General features: G+C 42.1%; 1 protein-coding gene across 1 annotated transcript in view; it reads left to right on the top strand.

Moving 5' to 3' along the window:
* The window catches only part of LOC146684690 (nuclear receptor coactivator 3-like), a 65,464-nt gene that overhangs the window by 18,445 nt on the left and 30,936 nt on the right, over nucleotides 1-16,083 (top strand). The window lies entirely within an intron of this gene.

Genomic DNA, 16,083 nt, shown 5'->3' with positions numbered 1-16,083 from the left:
CATCCCACCGCATCCCAAAGGTGCTCTATTGCATTGAGGTCAGGTGACTGTAGAGGGCTTTTGAGTACAAAGAACTTACTGTCATGTTCAAGAAACCAGGGTGAGATGATCTGAGATCAGAATCAGAAGATGGGTGCACTGTAGTTATAAAGAAATGGGCATGGTAAAAACAACACTCATTTGGTATTAAGGAGCCCAAAGCACCACCAGCAGCAGCAGCCTGAACCTTTGATGCAAGACATTATGGATCCATGACCCTACCATCTGAATGTTCTCGACTCCTCAAACCAGACAATGTTTTTGCAATCTTCTATTGTTTTGGTGAGCCCATGTAAATTGTAGCCGACACGAAGGGCACCTAGTGTGGTCCTCTGCTTGTGTTTTCAAAGATGCTCTTTTGCCTACCATGTAGGGCTGCACGATTTTGCATAAAATGAGAATCACGATTTTTTGGCTTAGAATTGAGATCACGATTCTCTCACGATTTTCTTTTCCAGTATAAATATTTATTGCACTTATTAACTGCACATCAACTTCGTAACAGTTGAGACTGAACATAAAAACAATAAATAAACATAAAAACAACAAATGTCTCACGTTTTGTTGTTGCCGCAAAATGTTGTACTGCTTGAAATTGCGTCTCCACCGTTGCTCGACGCTGCGTGTATAGAGCAGGTAGTGCAACAATAGAAAAATAGTTGCGGGACGGCACTGTGTAGCGTTTGTCTAGGGTGTTGATCATTCTCCTAAATCCCTGGTTTTGCACAGTGTTGATGGGAGCCATATCTTTGGTCAGGTGATAAGTGATAGCCTCCGTAATTTCTTTGTGCCTGCGGGAGTTCGACGGGTATAGGGAAGCGCTGTATAAGGTTCCCGTTATTGATGTTTGGGTGGTTGACCGGGACGGATTTTCTCCTGTCACTTTCTCGTCATCGCTGACGTGTTCTCCGTTGTTTTTTCCCTGCTAATTTTAGCATCACACGGCACAGCTTCTGTATCACGTCGTATAAGGCTCCGCCCTTGTCATTTGTTGAGCAGGAAGAGTGAGCGCTTGTTTTCATGCAGATTACGTCCCGGATCAAAATGTGGTACAATTGTCGTCGTGGTTTTTTTTGTTTTGTTTTTTTAAATCGTTGTCATTTGGAAATGAGATCGCACATAAGTATGAATCGAGATCGCGATTTTCTAACGATTAATTGTGCAGCCCTACTCTGGCACCACTTACTATGTTACTTTATATCACCTCACTTCCCTATTCTGATACACCTACATGCCTAAATGCATGGAGTTGCTGCCATGTGATTGGCTGATTAGATATTTGCATTAACAGGCAATTGAAGACGTGTATCTCATCATTTTTTCCTTTACTGCAAGAAACATTAAGCTTGAGGAGGCATGAATAACCAAATAATTTCCTTAACAAAACATGCCCATTTTGCAATTTCATGTCATAATAACTCAGATATTTTCTCAACTTCCTAATTGCTCCATTGCAGTTTTCCTTGAGTGTTAAAACATCTTCCATCTAATAACCCACAGCCTTAACAAGGTCAAAGGAAAGTTGTTTGGAAAATTCTCTGTCACATCCGCTGCAAAGCTCATAGAAAACGTTTTCCACTACTTCTAGTGTTAGTAAAGCTTCAGAATTGAACAATAAACAGAAAAAGCCTGTGTTATTTACTGATAGAGTGGAGCTTTAGACCAAACCAGCAGTGTACTGTTAGTTGTTGCTCTCAGATCCAAACCTGGGAATTCCCATAGAAGATGTAATGTTATTAATTGTTTATAAACATCTGTTTATCATTTTAAAAGGCTTTGGTGTGAGTAAATAGTTCGTTTGTTAAGCAGTCATGGAATCAGCACGGTGCTCATGAGATTGATGAGAAAATTAAAAGCAGTATACAGCGCAATAGTGCGCTCAACTCCCAACCTTTACAAGACATATAGGTTGCGTAGTCTCCGGGAATAAAGAAAAGAAAGAGAACACCGGCAATATTTAACTATATTTGTTAAAGGCCCCTTTAATAAATATATGAACATTTTTCTTTTCCAAAGTTAAAAGCAGTGTCATCAAAATTAAGGAAAGTCATCAGTACGAAAGTGTGGCTCATTTACAAAAACTTCAACAGTGAGCTCTAATATAAGGTGGAAATAAAACTTGATAACAGGCTAATTTATGTTTGCTTTTAGTCTCTTATTGGAATTCATTGTCTGTACAAAACAATGCAGAATAACACCACACGTCCTTTACATCAAGTAACAGAATCAAGTACATTTATTTATTCATTTTTAGCGGGTGGAGAACAGGATGGAAAGGCAGCATCCAAGTCAGCTACAGGTGGAAGGTGACTGTACATCTTATCACGTCTGCTATTTCATCCGCACACATTTGCGGGGTTTTACAGCCCGCTGCTTTCCCGAGGACCTGCGTTTGCGCGTGTGCATGTGCCTTATTATCGCAGTCGGGTGGATGGAGGACTAGGGTGGAGGCAATTGTGCAGCCAAGGTGGGGAGAATACAGCAACGGGGAGCTTCATCACTGACGGTGACCGTTAATTAATCAAATATGCACATATACACACACGCACACAGACGAGCAAGCAATAGAAAAACACACAAGCACGCCAGGCCTCTTCTTCTAACGAGAGGATCGAAGCCATTCTGCTTACCATCGCCAGTCAAGCTGATTCTCTGCTTGCTCTATTTGCAGAGCTGCCCCTCCCCTCTCTGATGCTGTGATCTAACTGCAGCCTCCTCCCCCTTCACAGATACACACTTACACTTTCTCCATGCTCACATGCCTATGCATACACATACACATGCACACGCAAGCCTACTACTCGGTCACACCGAGCGCGGCGTGTCTCCTCTGTTGAGTATTTAAGTGACATTAACGAGGAATGTGGTGTTCATTGTTCATTTTGAGGGGGAGAAGCTGTTGATCTTGTGGTTTCGCGACTCCCTAGCAGCCTATGTGGCATCTCATTTGGAAAGCAGAGGAAAAGTACTGAAATGAAATGCAAAAAAAAAAGAAAGAAAGAAAGGAAAAAAGTCCCCTTTTTCTCTCCTCCCCTCTCTTCTCTTCTATGCCCTTAGATAAACAACAATAACACTAGGGGTTTTTTGTTTTTTTGCTCCTCTGTGATCAAGGAGTTTCAAAGAAACATGGAGGGGGAGGTGTGCTTGGAAAAGGTGGGAACAAATAATAAAAGGAGAGGAAAAAAACAGAAGTATAAAGTGGAAAAACCGTAGGAGCAGAGGCGAGCTGTAGATCTTTACAGTCAAATTCTCAGAATGGGTCAAAGTTCCCCCAGCAGCCGGAGACGCGTTCTGATTGGCTGCGGAAAGGTGAAATTAAAACCACGGTAAACTTTTGACCTCGCAGGAATCGAGGAGAGGAACGCCCATTGCTGTAACAAGAGCGAGCTTCCCCCTCCTACTCCTCCTCCTCTTCCTCAGAACTTCTCTCCCAACAACGCTCCCTTCCCTCTTCCTCCCCCTCACGCTTTCTCTCACACTTTCTATTTGCCTCACCCCCTTCCTCCTTTCTTTCCAAGCGAGTCTCTCACTCGCTCTATCTTTCCCTTCTTTCTGTTCAAACCATCTCTCCTTTTCTGAACCCCCCCATCTTTCCCTTTATCTCAGGCTCCCCTTCACTGTCTGCCCCCCCCCCCCAAATGAATTTGTGCCCTGCTGCATATAGCCTGATGAGAGGTGGGGAGGGAGAGAGGCAGGGAGGCACAGAGCAGAAAAGAGCTGGGGGAAGGGTATGGAGGAGGGAGGAGACAGCCAGAGAGAGAGGGGGGATGGGAACAGGAGACAGAGGTAGAGAAGCAGAAGCAGCAGAAGAAGAAGACACAGGGAGAGGAAGGGCAGCAGATATGCAGCCTTATTGGGTGTAAGCTGCACAAACTGCTCCCTGTTAGAGAGGAAGAAAATCTCAAGAAGAGTGAATGTATAAATAGACACGTAACTGTGGCTCTGAGTAAGATCTGCTGAGCAGCAGGGTGGGGAGAGCCCATTTTTATTGCTAATGGTTTCTCTCATTACACATCAAACGGCTGGGGGTGCGTGCATCTGCGTGTGTGTTTGTGTGCAGCGGGCCGATTTTTAAATGATTTTATGAGCCAACTAAAAGAGCAGCCCACTCGCTCGCTGCTTTGATGCCGCGTGCACGCACGCACACACACAGGCTTGCAGCTGCATATTCGGTCACTAGCAGTTTCGTAACCGCACTGTGCGGCGGAGTACTACTGTCTAATTGTTGCTTCTGTTCACATGTAGACAGTCTGGTGAGGGAGTTCTTCCAGCGTGTGTCTTGTGCTGCACACGTGCATGTGTAAACACAGCCTAAATGCCAGTCACAGCAGAGATGGCGCTGTCAGTTTTCAGATTTTAATGCGATTGAAGTAATCCCTTTTGGTTTAGATTAAGCTCTGCGATGAGTTGAGTGGGCATAACTGTAGTGAAGAAAGACGTGGAGGAGACGCGAGCCTGAGCCGGTCATCTGGGAAGAGATGAAGGAGGAGAAAAAAGGATGAGATGATTTTCCTCTTCTTTCTTTTTTTTAAAGAGAAAAATTCTTTCTCTGCTAGTGAAAGACAGCAAACTAAGAAAAGGAGGCTGTGGATGTTATTGAGTTAACCAGACAGAGCCGGGGACTGAGAGGGAGGGAGAACAGTGGGAGCTGAGAGAGCGACTCGCTAGACGAGTGGATGAGGGCTGCGCTGTGGTGCTCTGCCTGCTCCTGCTGCACAGTGGGCACCATATGTTCTTATAATATACAGAGCACACACTGAATCTGTGCTGCTCCCTAAATCTCTTCTCTTCTCTTCCATCAGCTCTCATTTGCCTTACCAGCCAATTACCTTACCCAAGAGATAGGCCATTAGAGAAAACACACACACAAAAAAAGGGTGCACACAACCCTGCATGCACGCTTGCTATGCATCCCATTAGGTAAAGAGCACCTAGCCCGCACTGTCTTCAAGATCAGAGGCACCTCTAACAAACATTTGGCTCTACACGGACACACAAACACAAACACGCTTAGATAAGGACCCCACCCCCCTCTAATGGGAAGGAAGATTGATACAGACAGAAAAGAAAGATTTCTCAAGATGTCGTTCTGCCCGTGCTTAGCTCCTTCCTCTTTAAATATTTAAAGCAACCGTGGTTTTATGGAGTTGTTGGTTTTCTTTGACAGAAGTGCAACTTTTTACAGAGCAGCAGCAGCAGAGCCAAATGAGTGTATCCCTGAATGTGCAGCTGTTATGCACTGACAGTGATGTGCATGGAAGTGAATGCAGGCTGATTTGTGATCGGGGAGTTTTGTTTTGTTTTGTTTTGTTTTTCTTAGGAAGGAGTGCTTTCACCTTTATTGCTGTTGTCTGGATTCAAGGTGTGTCAGCTGCTCTGTGACTGATTGTGTGCTTGCTTGCTTGTTTGTTTGTTTGTGGGTGGTTATGCATGTTGCCATGCAGTTTCCCTGTCTCTCCACCATGTGCTTTTGTCTGTGGGAGTGATGGATTGAAGGCAGGCAGCTAATGTGATTTAGATGCTCAACCAGGAGTGTGTGCAGTGCTGCGCGTGCATGTGTGCGCGCCCTGTCCACATGTGTGCAGCCAAATCTGCAGTGTACGTGTGTGTTTGTCTGTCTACCTCCCTCTTCTCCTCTCTTTCACTCTTCTTCCTGCACCCCTCCCACCCGCTATCATTTTTTCCTTATGCTGTGCAGTTTTTGGACTCGGAGCAAATAAATAGAGGGAGCAGGGTGTTTATGTGGTGAATCTGCTGCTCCCTCGCTGTCACCAAGGAGAGCGCGAGCGCGAGAAGGGGAGGCGAGAGGAAGGTAGAGGTGGAGGAGAAGATGGTGTTCTCTCACTAAGGCTGCACTGATGATTTATTGTGAGCCAATTATGTCCCACTGACACTAACAAAGTCGCGCAGCTTATTCACTTACACACACACTTAAACTTATCATCACATGCATGCATCAGCAGATGAAGTGTTCTCACTGTTGGCAGCTTAAGCAGCGGAAGAGTTTGAGTTTTCCCTGCATGCAATTATTTTGTGAGGAAATAAAAGAAAAAAACAAAACACCTTTCCAGTGACATACTGTTTTTTTTTTCACACAAACCCCACCCTCCTGTTTTTAATCTTTTTCCACTTGGCCAAGTTTATCTTTTTGTATCGAGCTCTAAGTCTCAGAACACTTGCACATGGAAACCTGCATTTGAAACATGAGACTTGGGTCTGCTTCCAACTTTTGATCCTTTAGTTGAGTAAAAGTGGCAATGCAGTAACGCTCCTTTACATGTTACTGTCTGCTTTAGTGAAAAGCTTCAGTGAAAACTTTCCTCAATTCAATTTTATTTGGACAGTGGCAAATTATAATAACAGTTGCCTCAAGGTGCTTTATATTGTAAGGTAAAGACCCTACAATAATGCAGAGAACCCCAACACTCAGATAACCCCCTTTGAGCATGCACTTTTGATGACAGTGGGAAGGAAAAACTCCCTTCTAACAGGAAGAACCCTCTGTGAGAACCAGGCTCAGGCATTCATACCATAGGGGCATCTACCAAAAATCTTGGACAAGTTTGAATCTCAGTGACCATGAACTCAAAGACAAGGTCACAGATCACGTTCTCTGAAAATCTTGTGAATGCTATAAGTCAAGAACTCAAGGAAGTCGCCTGGGATACTCATGCCGTGCATGCATCGACTAGGAGGCCGAGGGGTAGCACAGGCAGTAGGGCTGGGCCATATTATACTGTTCACGGTAATACCGGTACAATGTTGGGCAACGATAAGAAAATGAGATCGTTGGCAGATCGTTGAGTAAAACAAATGAACCAGAATTGGTTTGTAAAAATGGTGCCGTATTTGTCAGACTAAGGTGCTCGTAAATCTGGGAGTAATCTGGGTCTATTTCGCAGGAAGTTAGCGGAAGTTAGCTCGATGGTTTCGCTAGTTACCTAAACATTATATAGCATGTTCTGACTGAGAGATTCCTGAAAAAATTCAAACGTACAGCTCTGCTAACACTTCCAACATAAATGAAGACAGAAAACTAAACAGCAGAGACGTTTGTAAGGTTACTGAAGTTGGGCTAGGTGGTATGTAATAATGTGCTATGTGATCGCTAGTTACACAGCTATGTTAGCATAACATAAACACAGTGAAGCTGGAGGATGAACACTAACACTTTTCCACTTATAAAAGTTAACGTGAAGGTTCCTGATGGTTAGGGACAAATGCAGTCGCATGGCAGGATGCTGTAAACGGACCAAACTTCAGTCATGAGAACAATTGAAATAATCCATCCACAATACAAGGTTAGTCATTAATATACTGCAACAACATGGGAATAGAGCAGCTGTGATAGAATACAGCATTAATGAATCAATGGTACAGAAGTGAAGGAAGCAAGAAGAATGAGTTGAATAAAGTTTGATTTCTCTGACTGCTTTGTTTCGCTTAATGTGTCTTATAATCCCGTGCACCTTATGGTCCGAAAAATACATACTGCACACTGCAGTTTAATGTTGCAAAGCACCTCTTTTTAACTTCAGTGGATATTATACATGGTTATGCTCAGGATATGTCAGCCCATTTCTACTGGAAATGCCTTTTGGTTAAACTTTCAGCAAGGAATTTGCATTTGCACTGTTACATTTTTATGTATCTTTAATACACAAAATGCATAAAAAACAGCTGCTTGTTTAAGTGAAAATAAATGGATGGGGGGTTTTTTTGCGCTAGTAAAGTTGTGGAGTTGTATTTTGTCTCGCATCAATTATCGTCAGTTACACCGTTATCGCAAATTTTCAAATATATATCGTGATAAATATTTTTGGGCCATATAGCCCCGCTCTAGTTGGCAGTATTTTGCATTTTATTGTAGTAGCCTGCTGATGTTAACTATGAAAATGTTATTGTACTGATAAATAAAATAGTTAAATAATATGTTAAATAAATATGACAGTATGGCATCGGGTGGCAAGGTGTGACATTTGTGTCTAAAAATTAAAAAAAATGTCTCAAAGTACATTTACTCCACAAATGTGCTTTCCACTGCCTCGGAAGCTCGTATCCTGTCCTAGACTCAAAGAATTATACATCAGATTTATTTTACATGGTCGTCATCTTGAACGTTTTTTACAGTGAAGATTCAGCGTGATGGTATTATGTGATTTTTCATGTAGTTGGTCACCTCATAAAAGGTTCATGTAAATCTTCCTGACATCTGCTGCGGAAGACATTCAGTAAACCAACTGCTGCTCTGCAGTAATCTGTAAGAGAAAACTTTGTTTAGCCTCTCGTATCAAAGCAGAGGATCATGAAGACTCAGGTTAATCTGAGTTCAGATGCAGGATTGCAGAGCCAGCTCACACCAGCCTCAAACAAAGGTTTATTTTAGGACACTGCACTGAATGAGTGATATCAGTGCAGAGCTGTGGATCAGAGCTGTTCATAGCATTGTGTATTTGACAGCCTGTACTTTTACCTGACATCCTTTGCACCTGCGACAGTATACACGTACATTTACTTTTAAATGATCACAACAAGAAGACATTATGCTTATTTCTCCAGCTCAGTTTTACGGCATAAACTATTTGGATAATTTAAATGGTAAAATTTGAATGGCGATCTCAACTAAACGCTTTTTTATGGACTCATTTGTCTGCGGCCTCAGCCATCCAGGAAGTATGCATTTGAAGTACATGCAGAGATGGTTATCTCCTCAACAGCAGCAGTGTCAGTAGCCCCACAGAACAATGCAGTGCATGTCCAGGATATATTTCTCTTTCTTTATTTCTCTCTTGCCTTTTTCTTATTTATCAAGCACAACGACTTTTAAAGAAAAGAGAACTGAGAAGAGAGTCTACAAAGATGAACCTACTAGTGTTTATTGCTGGTGGTAATACACACATAATATACTGCTCAAAAAATTAAAATAACTCTTTTTAATCAGAGTATAGCATCAAGTCAATTAAACATCTGGGAAATTGATCTGCTCTGCTAAGTAGCAAAGGGGGTTGTTAATCAGTTTCAGCTGCTTTAGTGTTAATGAAATGAACAACAAGTGCACTAGTGGGGCAACAATGAGAAACCCCCCATAAAAGGAATGGTTTTACAGGTGGAGGCCACTGGAGACATTTTTTCCACTTCTCATCATTTCCTCTTTTTCACTAGTTTGGCATTTGGCTACGGTCAGGGTCACCTGGACCCGAGTCCAAATCCTCCAATATATAGCCAAAAGGTTTGCTACGTCTCCAAGTACAGTCCCATGACCAATGGCGATTCCAGTAGACAGGCAGGTACTCTTAATAGAGCTGGACAGGGCTGTAGAGGGTCGTTAATCCATCAGCAGGATTGGTATCTGCTCCTTTGTGCAAGGTGGAACAGGATGCAAGACTCGTACAAAATTATCTCACTTCACTAGCCGGCATTGTGGAGCCCAACTGGCATTTGCCATGTGCTTTCACAGATGTGCTCAGGGTGAACCTGCTCTCATGTGACAATGGTTAAAGGTATGAAGAAGTCAAGGAGATCATTATGCTGCCTGTAACATTGTTCAGCATGACTGATTTGGTGGTGGGTCCTGGAGGCGTATCCACGGATACACAGACCTCTACAGGCTAGGCCATGAGGTAGTCAGGGCAGTCTTTGAAATCCTTGGAGTAGTGGGTGCTGGGTTCTTCCTGGTGCGCAATAATGCGCGGCCTCATGTGGCGAGAGTTTGCAGGCAGTTCCTAGGGGTTGAAGAAATTGATACCACTGACAGACTCGCCATACCTACATCCAGTAGAACACCCCTGGGACATCACGTTTTGGTCCATCCACCAGGCTGCACCTCAATCTGGCCAGGAGGTCAGTGATGCCCTGGTTCAGATCTGAGATCCCCCAGGACAACATCCATCATCTCATTGGAAACCCAATGCCCAATGTTGTCAGGCATGCATACAAGCATGTGGAGGGCACACAAACTATTGATTTACACATTACCCTGTCCATATCAGTATAGATGTCCAGCATGATTTTTTTTTCCATTGAGGTATGATGTGTTTTCAAATGTATTTATTTATTGAGCAGTGTGTTAGGGTCTTTTTCTTACTTTATAGAAGCAGAGAAGGCATTTTATTTGCTACACCTATCTACGATTATTTCAGTCTGAGCCAACCTTTTGTTTTAGAGTTACATGTTTCAGTTTTTATTGAAACCTACATTGCTGCCTTACAATAAATGATTTTTAGGTCATGTGGAAACTGCAGTTTTTAATTCCAGTTGGATTCTGCTGTGAGAAGTTGGCAGCAGGTGAACAATTAAGGGTGTGTTTAGATATGGAGAGGAGTGACTTATTGACTGACCTGTCACACTAATTAGATCATACACTAACAGCGATATTGAAAGCCCTTATTTTTTTCCCCTCATTTTTAATTCATTTTACAATCACCAAAAGGAAAGCAGGTGAGTGTTTTCTCTGCAGTTTCCCTGCATTTTTCTTTCTGTACCCCATGAGGCTTGTAACTAGGTAATTTATGCTCTGTGATGACAACAGTGTTTTAAGTATTTACCAAAGCTCCAGTCATTCATCGTTCTTTGATATGACAGCCATGCCTCTTGGTTCATTGTTAATTAACTCACAGTAACAGACCTCTATGTTATGATAATGCATAGTCCCTGCATAATTAATGGCTCCCAGTGAGGTGTTTTATTTAACCCTGTACTGTGTTTGACTGTGTAGGCACGTGTCAGACTTGGTGCTCCAAACATGTTTTGACCCTGAGGTGTCTTTACGACACGCTCATTCACAGAGTTCGTCACCGTGTGGCTGCAAGTTTTCTTCACGGCTCAGCCCTAACGTGCCAAATGAGGACATGTGAGGTTTTACTGTCCTTATCTTATCAGGACTCTTTGTGGCTCTGTGCCATTACTGATGAGCAAGAATGCATCGGCACTTTAATGTAGTTATTTAGCCAGTCTCACACTCTCCTCTGTCCACATGTGTTCAGCTCGTGGCAAGGTTCAGGTGTTGACAACAATCCCTGTTGACATTAATGCATAATTACAGTTCAGCAAAGTAGTTTTTTTTAATGACACATATCGTCAATGATTTATGGTGATACTGTGCAGCTCGTGTTCTTGGAAGTAACTTGGGCTCTCGTCTGTCACTTGCTAATTTACTGTGCACACAAACACAGCGTCAACTCGAACACTGTGAGGTTTTGAACTCGGAGCCAATGACTACACTTTCATTAAAGGTTCGTGTAGTTTTAACAAAGAAAAACAAGCAACGTGCTCTCGGGTGAAAAATTACGGGAGAAGTCTGGAGTAATGAATGGAGAAACATAAAAAAGGTTTGATTTACAACAGGAGGCCTGAAAAGTTTCAACACAATTCTGAATACTTGTTCTTTGCTTAATTTTTGCTCATGAGTGTGTGTCAGTTAAACCCCTGCAAAGTTGCCTGGCAGTAGAAGCTACTGAACAAATGAAACTAAATGCTGTGATGCAAAGCAGGGTGGTGCTTTTTCTCGTGCCACTTTTTTATCACTCCTGTTTCAGTTACAGTGCTGAGACCATGATCGCCATGGTGAAGCTTGAAAAAGTGAAGCTTGTTCTCCGTGGACTGTGATGTTTGCAGATGACACTGATCTGTAGTGAAAGAGGAGAGGTGGAGATGTGCTCTGGAGAGAAAAAAATGAAAGTCAGTAATAGTGAAAGTGTAGGGCTTTTGTTGTTAACTGTGAGACTTGCTGTGATGTATGGTTTGGAGGCGGTGGCATTAACAAAAGGACTGGTGCAAGCTGGAGGTGAAGATGCTGAGATTCTCATGGACAAGCTTAGGAATGAACGTATCAGAGGGACAGCTCAGGTTGACCTCTGAGAAAGTTCGTTGGTGTAGTGAAGGAGGACATGCGGCGGGTTGGTGTCACAGAGGAGGATGCTAGGGATAGGTTGAGATGGAGGCAGATGACCCGTTGTGGCGACCCCTAAATGGAAGAAGAGGAAACGACAAACTTCACGAGGTCACTGTTTTTAGTCATTGTCTGAAAATGATTAATTTATGTGGAGAGATGAGACTAAACACAAATAAAGGAGACTGTGCATGTGTGAAGTGATCTCCTTAGTTTTTGATCTTGAGCATTTCTATCAAGTGAATTCTAAAAGAATTTTTATTACAAGATTCATGTTTTTAAAATCATTTTAAAGTGCAAAAACCTGATACGCTAACTTTTCTTTTATTCTTTTTATATTTGCTTCACTTTAACAGTTCATTTAGCAGCTTAACTGCAGATTCATGTTTAATGTTGGAACTAACGAAATCTTGCACACTTCCTACTGTACTGTAGCACGATACAGTGTGCTGTGTGGTTTTCCTCTACCTTCTTGGAAAGGATGACTCATGCAAACGCCTGTTTCTTTTTTTGAATATGTAAATGCATGTTTGATGGCAGCCTACAGCAGACACACCCTGGATGGCTGGATGAGTTTTATTTTTTAGACCTGCTTGGCCTATTTCTGCCCCGAGCCAGACGCCTTCCCTCTGCTTTTCTTCATCCTCCACCCCCTCTATCCCCTCTCTGAAGTGTGAAGTTTGAAGTAGCAGGCTGTGCGCTATGATAGCAGTAATTGGTCTAAAGATGGAAAGTTCTCTCTCACTTTAGAAGCAAATTGCTTCTTAGTTTAGTGGCAATTAGTGTTTTTTAAGAAAGGCCTGTTGAGAACAATATAACATCAAAGCTCCATTTAAAAGCAACAAAAAGAGGGTGTAGATGATGGAGACAGTGGTGAAACTATTGCTGTTGGGGGTGAATAGAAGCTCTGAGTCTTGTATGGGTTCATTTAAGACGGAGTGGGGTAGCTGAGAGTGGCTCCCCTCTTTGTACCCCATTGTCTGTGGAGGCGAGCTTTGGACTCAGAGTTTTTTTTATTAGCCTCTGTGGTCTGATTTGTTTAAGGGGAGGTAAGGTGCCAAGATGTGGCTTGGCTCGTATTTTGCTCCAGTGTGAGCGCCGGGTTTGTTGGAGGGGGACTGAGTGAAGCAAAACTAAAGCAGAGTCACCCAGAGTACACACACTCACTTTCACACAATGTACTTTTATGCTGTCTTCACTGTGCTGTTGTGTATGCTGGCTAGTGCACACAATTTCCCTTATTCACAGCCATTACAGAAGATAGACACACGGAGAGAAAAAGCCTGTTATAAAATGTGAGGAGAAGGGAAGAGAGAGGGGGAAAGGAATAAAGCTCACACAGAAACAACTCCTGGATCAGTCTGAAGTTTCTGTGCCTCCATCAGACGCCTGAAGACAAAGATCTGTCTGGACGTGATTTTTTTAAAAGAAAAAACATTTTTAAAGCGTGTTTAAAAAAACTGATTTTCAGCTGTCAAATAACTCCAGGAAAACTTAAAAGGGACTTAATATTTCTTATTTTCCATCATGTGTGGATGGTGTCAGCATACATGTAAATGTCAATGTTAGATTTGTTTCTATAGCACATTTAAAACCAGTATCTAGACTGTAGTAGAGTCCAAGAATAAACAATATGGAGCTGGAAATGAGCATAATAGGTCCTATTTAATTAAGATTGTATAGCTGGTTTCACTTTGGATTTAGTTTTTTGTTTGGCAGAAACAAAACTAGGGCCGTTCAATATAACGATATATATCAGATGACGATATAAAAACATCTATCGTTTCATTTTACGCTATCGTTTGTTTCGTGGTGTCGCAAAACAAACTGTTTACGGCAATATTTTTTCATCGTTCTGATGGTCACTGTAGTGGTTATATTAATTTCTTAAAGTTCTCTCTTTCTCTTATATTTTATATAACCACACTACGGACGGACAAGCGCCTGTTTTTATGCGTTGTGGTTAGCAACAACAACGGAAACACCATCGCGTGTCCGCTTGTTTATGTTCCACATAAACCTTTAACAATAAAGCTCAAGATCCTGTTGAGACTTTTCTAAATAAATTGAATCGCGTGAAAGAGCAGATTATTTACAGATGAGAAGTAAAAAAGAGCCGCCAGGTGCTAAAAAATAAACCTTAGACTCAAACGTTAGAACAGACTTTTCCCCGCAGCACTCTGTGTAATAAATACTCACAAAGAAAACGGCGGCCGTTACAACTTATGTCTAAAAATGTATCGTTTCATCCATCGGTTAAAACACTCGACTCCAGCTACATGACGCGCAGCTGGAAACACTTCCCGCAAGTCGAGCTGCCCGAGATTCACAGAATTTACAGAAAATGTTACATTTGTGTGATTTATATCGTTATCGGACGACAGAATTCTTATATCGGATTATGAGATTTTGGTCATATCGCACAGCCCTAAACAAAACCCCAAAAAATTAACTATATGAGTGCTGTAGATGTGTTTCTCAGCTGAAGCCATTTCTGCTCACAAATGTTATGAGCCAAATTATTTAGTTCATCCTACATTTCATAAGTAACCCGATGCAAGTTTGACTTTATGACAGCAAGTGGACTGAATATGATTCAAATGAGTCATTTCACTTCTATAACTGTCCATCTCATTTGGACAGCTAGAGTTTGTACACATGCCAGCCATGGATAAAAGGTGAGGGATGCATCAGGAAGGGCATTTAGTGTATCAGTTACATCCCGGGTTTGTGATGACTGCTGCTGGTGCTGTTGACCAGCCTTGTGTCGGTGTTGGTTTACATTTCATTTAATCCAGTGTTTGTTGTATTTATTTGTTTATTCATTATTTGTTTCTATTTATTCATTGGAACCCGAATTTTTGTGCCACTTCTTGACATTGGAGCAAGGAAAGGGCAGGAAAATGTTCAGTGCCATTTATACAACGCAGGGCTTTTTTTCTGGCTTAAAAATGTACTTGTTCTTTTTGTAAAAGGGTCCAGTCGGTCCCATATCTAGCAAAGGTACATCGGGTCTTTGTCACAGTGTTTCTTTTATCTTAATGCATTTGCAGCTTCATGCACTTTGTACCTGGATTCATATTTTTCCACTGGACTTTTTAGTACCTCATTCTACAATTTTAGACCACCGATTCCCAGTGCTTTTACTGCAGTGAACTTATTTTGAAATATTATTTGTACTTATTTGTCTGTAGACGTTGAGTCTACTTAAGAAAGATCACCCGCTTACTGATTAGTCTCATATAAATCCACACTGTAATGGACTTTGTTAGCAAGAGGGATTATTTCACTTTCTTGCATGACAGCATGTCCCTCGTTCCTGGTTTTCTTCCTGGTTCAGCTGATGGTACCAGATGAAGGCACGTGTCCGGTTTTACCATCTTTATCTTATCCTGACTGCTCATTGGTTGCACGCAGCTTTACAGTCGTAATTAAGACGCCAGATGAGGAAGTGTCTGTTTCTTTATATTTTCTTCATCCTAAACTAGATTAAGTTGGAGGTGTAGCATGTCGTGGTTCAGCTTGCAGACCACTGCGATTTAAGATGAAGATGTTAGTGTAGATCACCATGGACGCGTGTTTGAGCTGAGAAACTGAAAACTTGAGAAGGTAAATTTTTATTTGACTATTTTTGGTTTTGTTCGGATTTGCATACATTTGAGTGAAAGTGTTACTTTTGTTTCACTTCTTAATACCAGCACTTTTAGCAGCTGTTAAAGAGGTCTGTAAGTCACCTGGTTTTTACGCTCAAGGCCAAACGAGGTGACTTTCAGGAACAAAGAGGAGGCCCAATAAACAATGATTCAGTGGATTCTGGAGTATCATGCAACAAGTAAAGAGGAAGAAACCTCAAAAGTCACAACAGCCTGACCGCTGAGCTAAATCAGCTTCTCTGATTGCGGCTTTGAAATGCAGAAATGCCGCCGAGACGAAATCTCTGCCGTAAATTCCCGCTCCTTCTGTAAAACTCACGATGCGCTGCGCATGTCGTGCTCATGAAGTCAACGGCTCTTGTGCGAGCATCCCCTTTAAACTGTGAACTGCGGCTGCATCTTCGTTGCATCTTTAAGCGCAGTCGCTTTAACGAGAAGAAGATGCAGCTGTATACGATATTTATTGTGTCGCTCGGGTTGCATTGATGAAAGACAAAGCAAGCA

This window comes from Copadichromis virginalis, linkage group LG20 (genome assembly GCF_057382275.1).
Source record: "Copadichromis virginalis isolate Kocher_CV1m ecotype Utaka linkage group LG20, C_Virginalis_male_GT1.1, whole genome shotgun sequence".
NCBI classification, from domain to species: domain Eukaryota; kingdom Metazoa; phylum Chordata; class Actinopteri; order Cichliformes; family Cichlidae; genus Copadichromis; species Copadichromis virginalis.
Note: the sequence above shows the minus strand (reverse complement) of the source record. Positions and strands in the feature narration are given on the sequence as shown.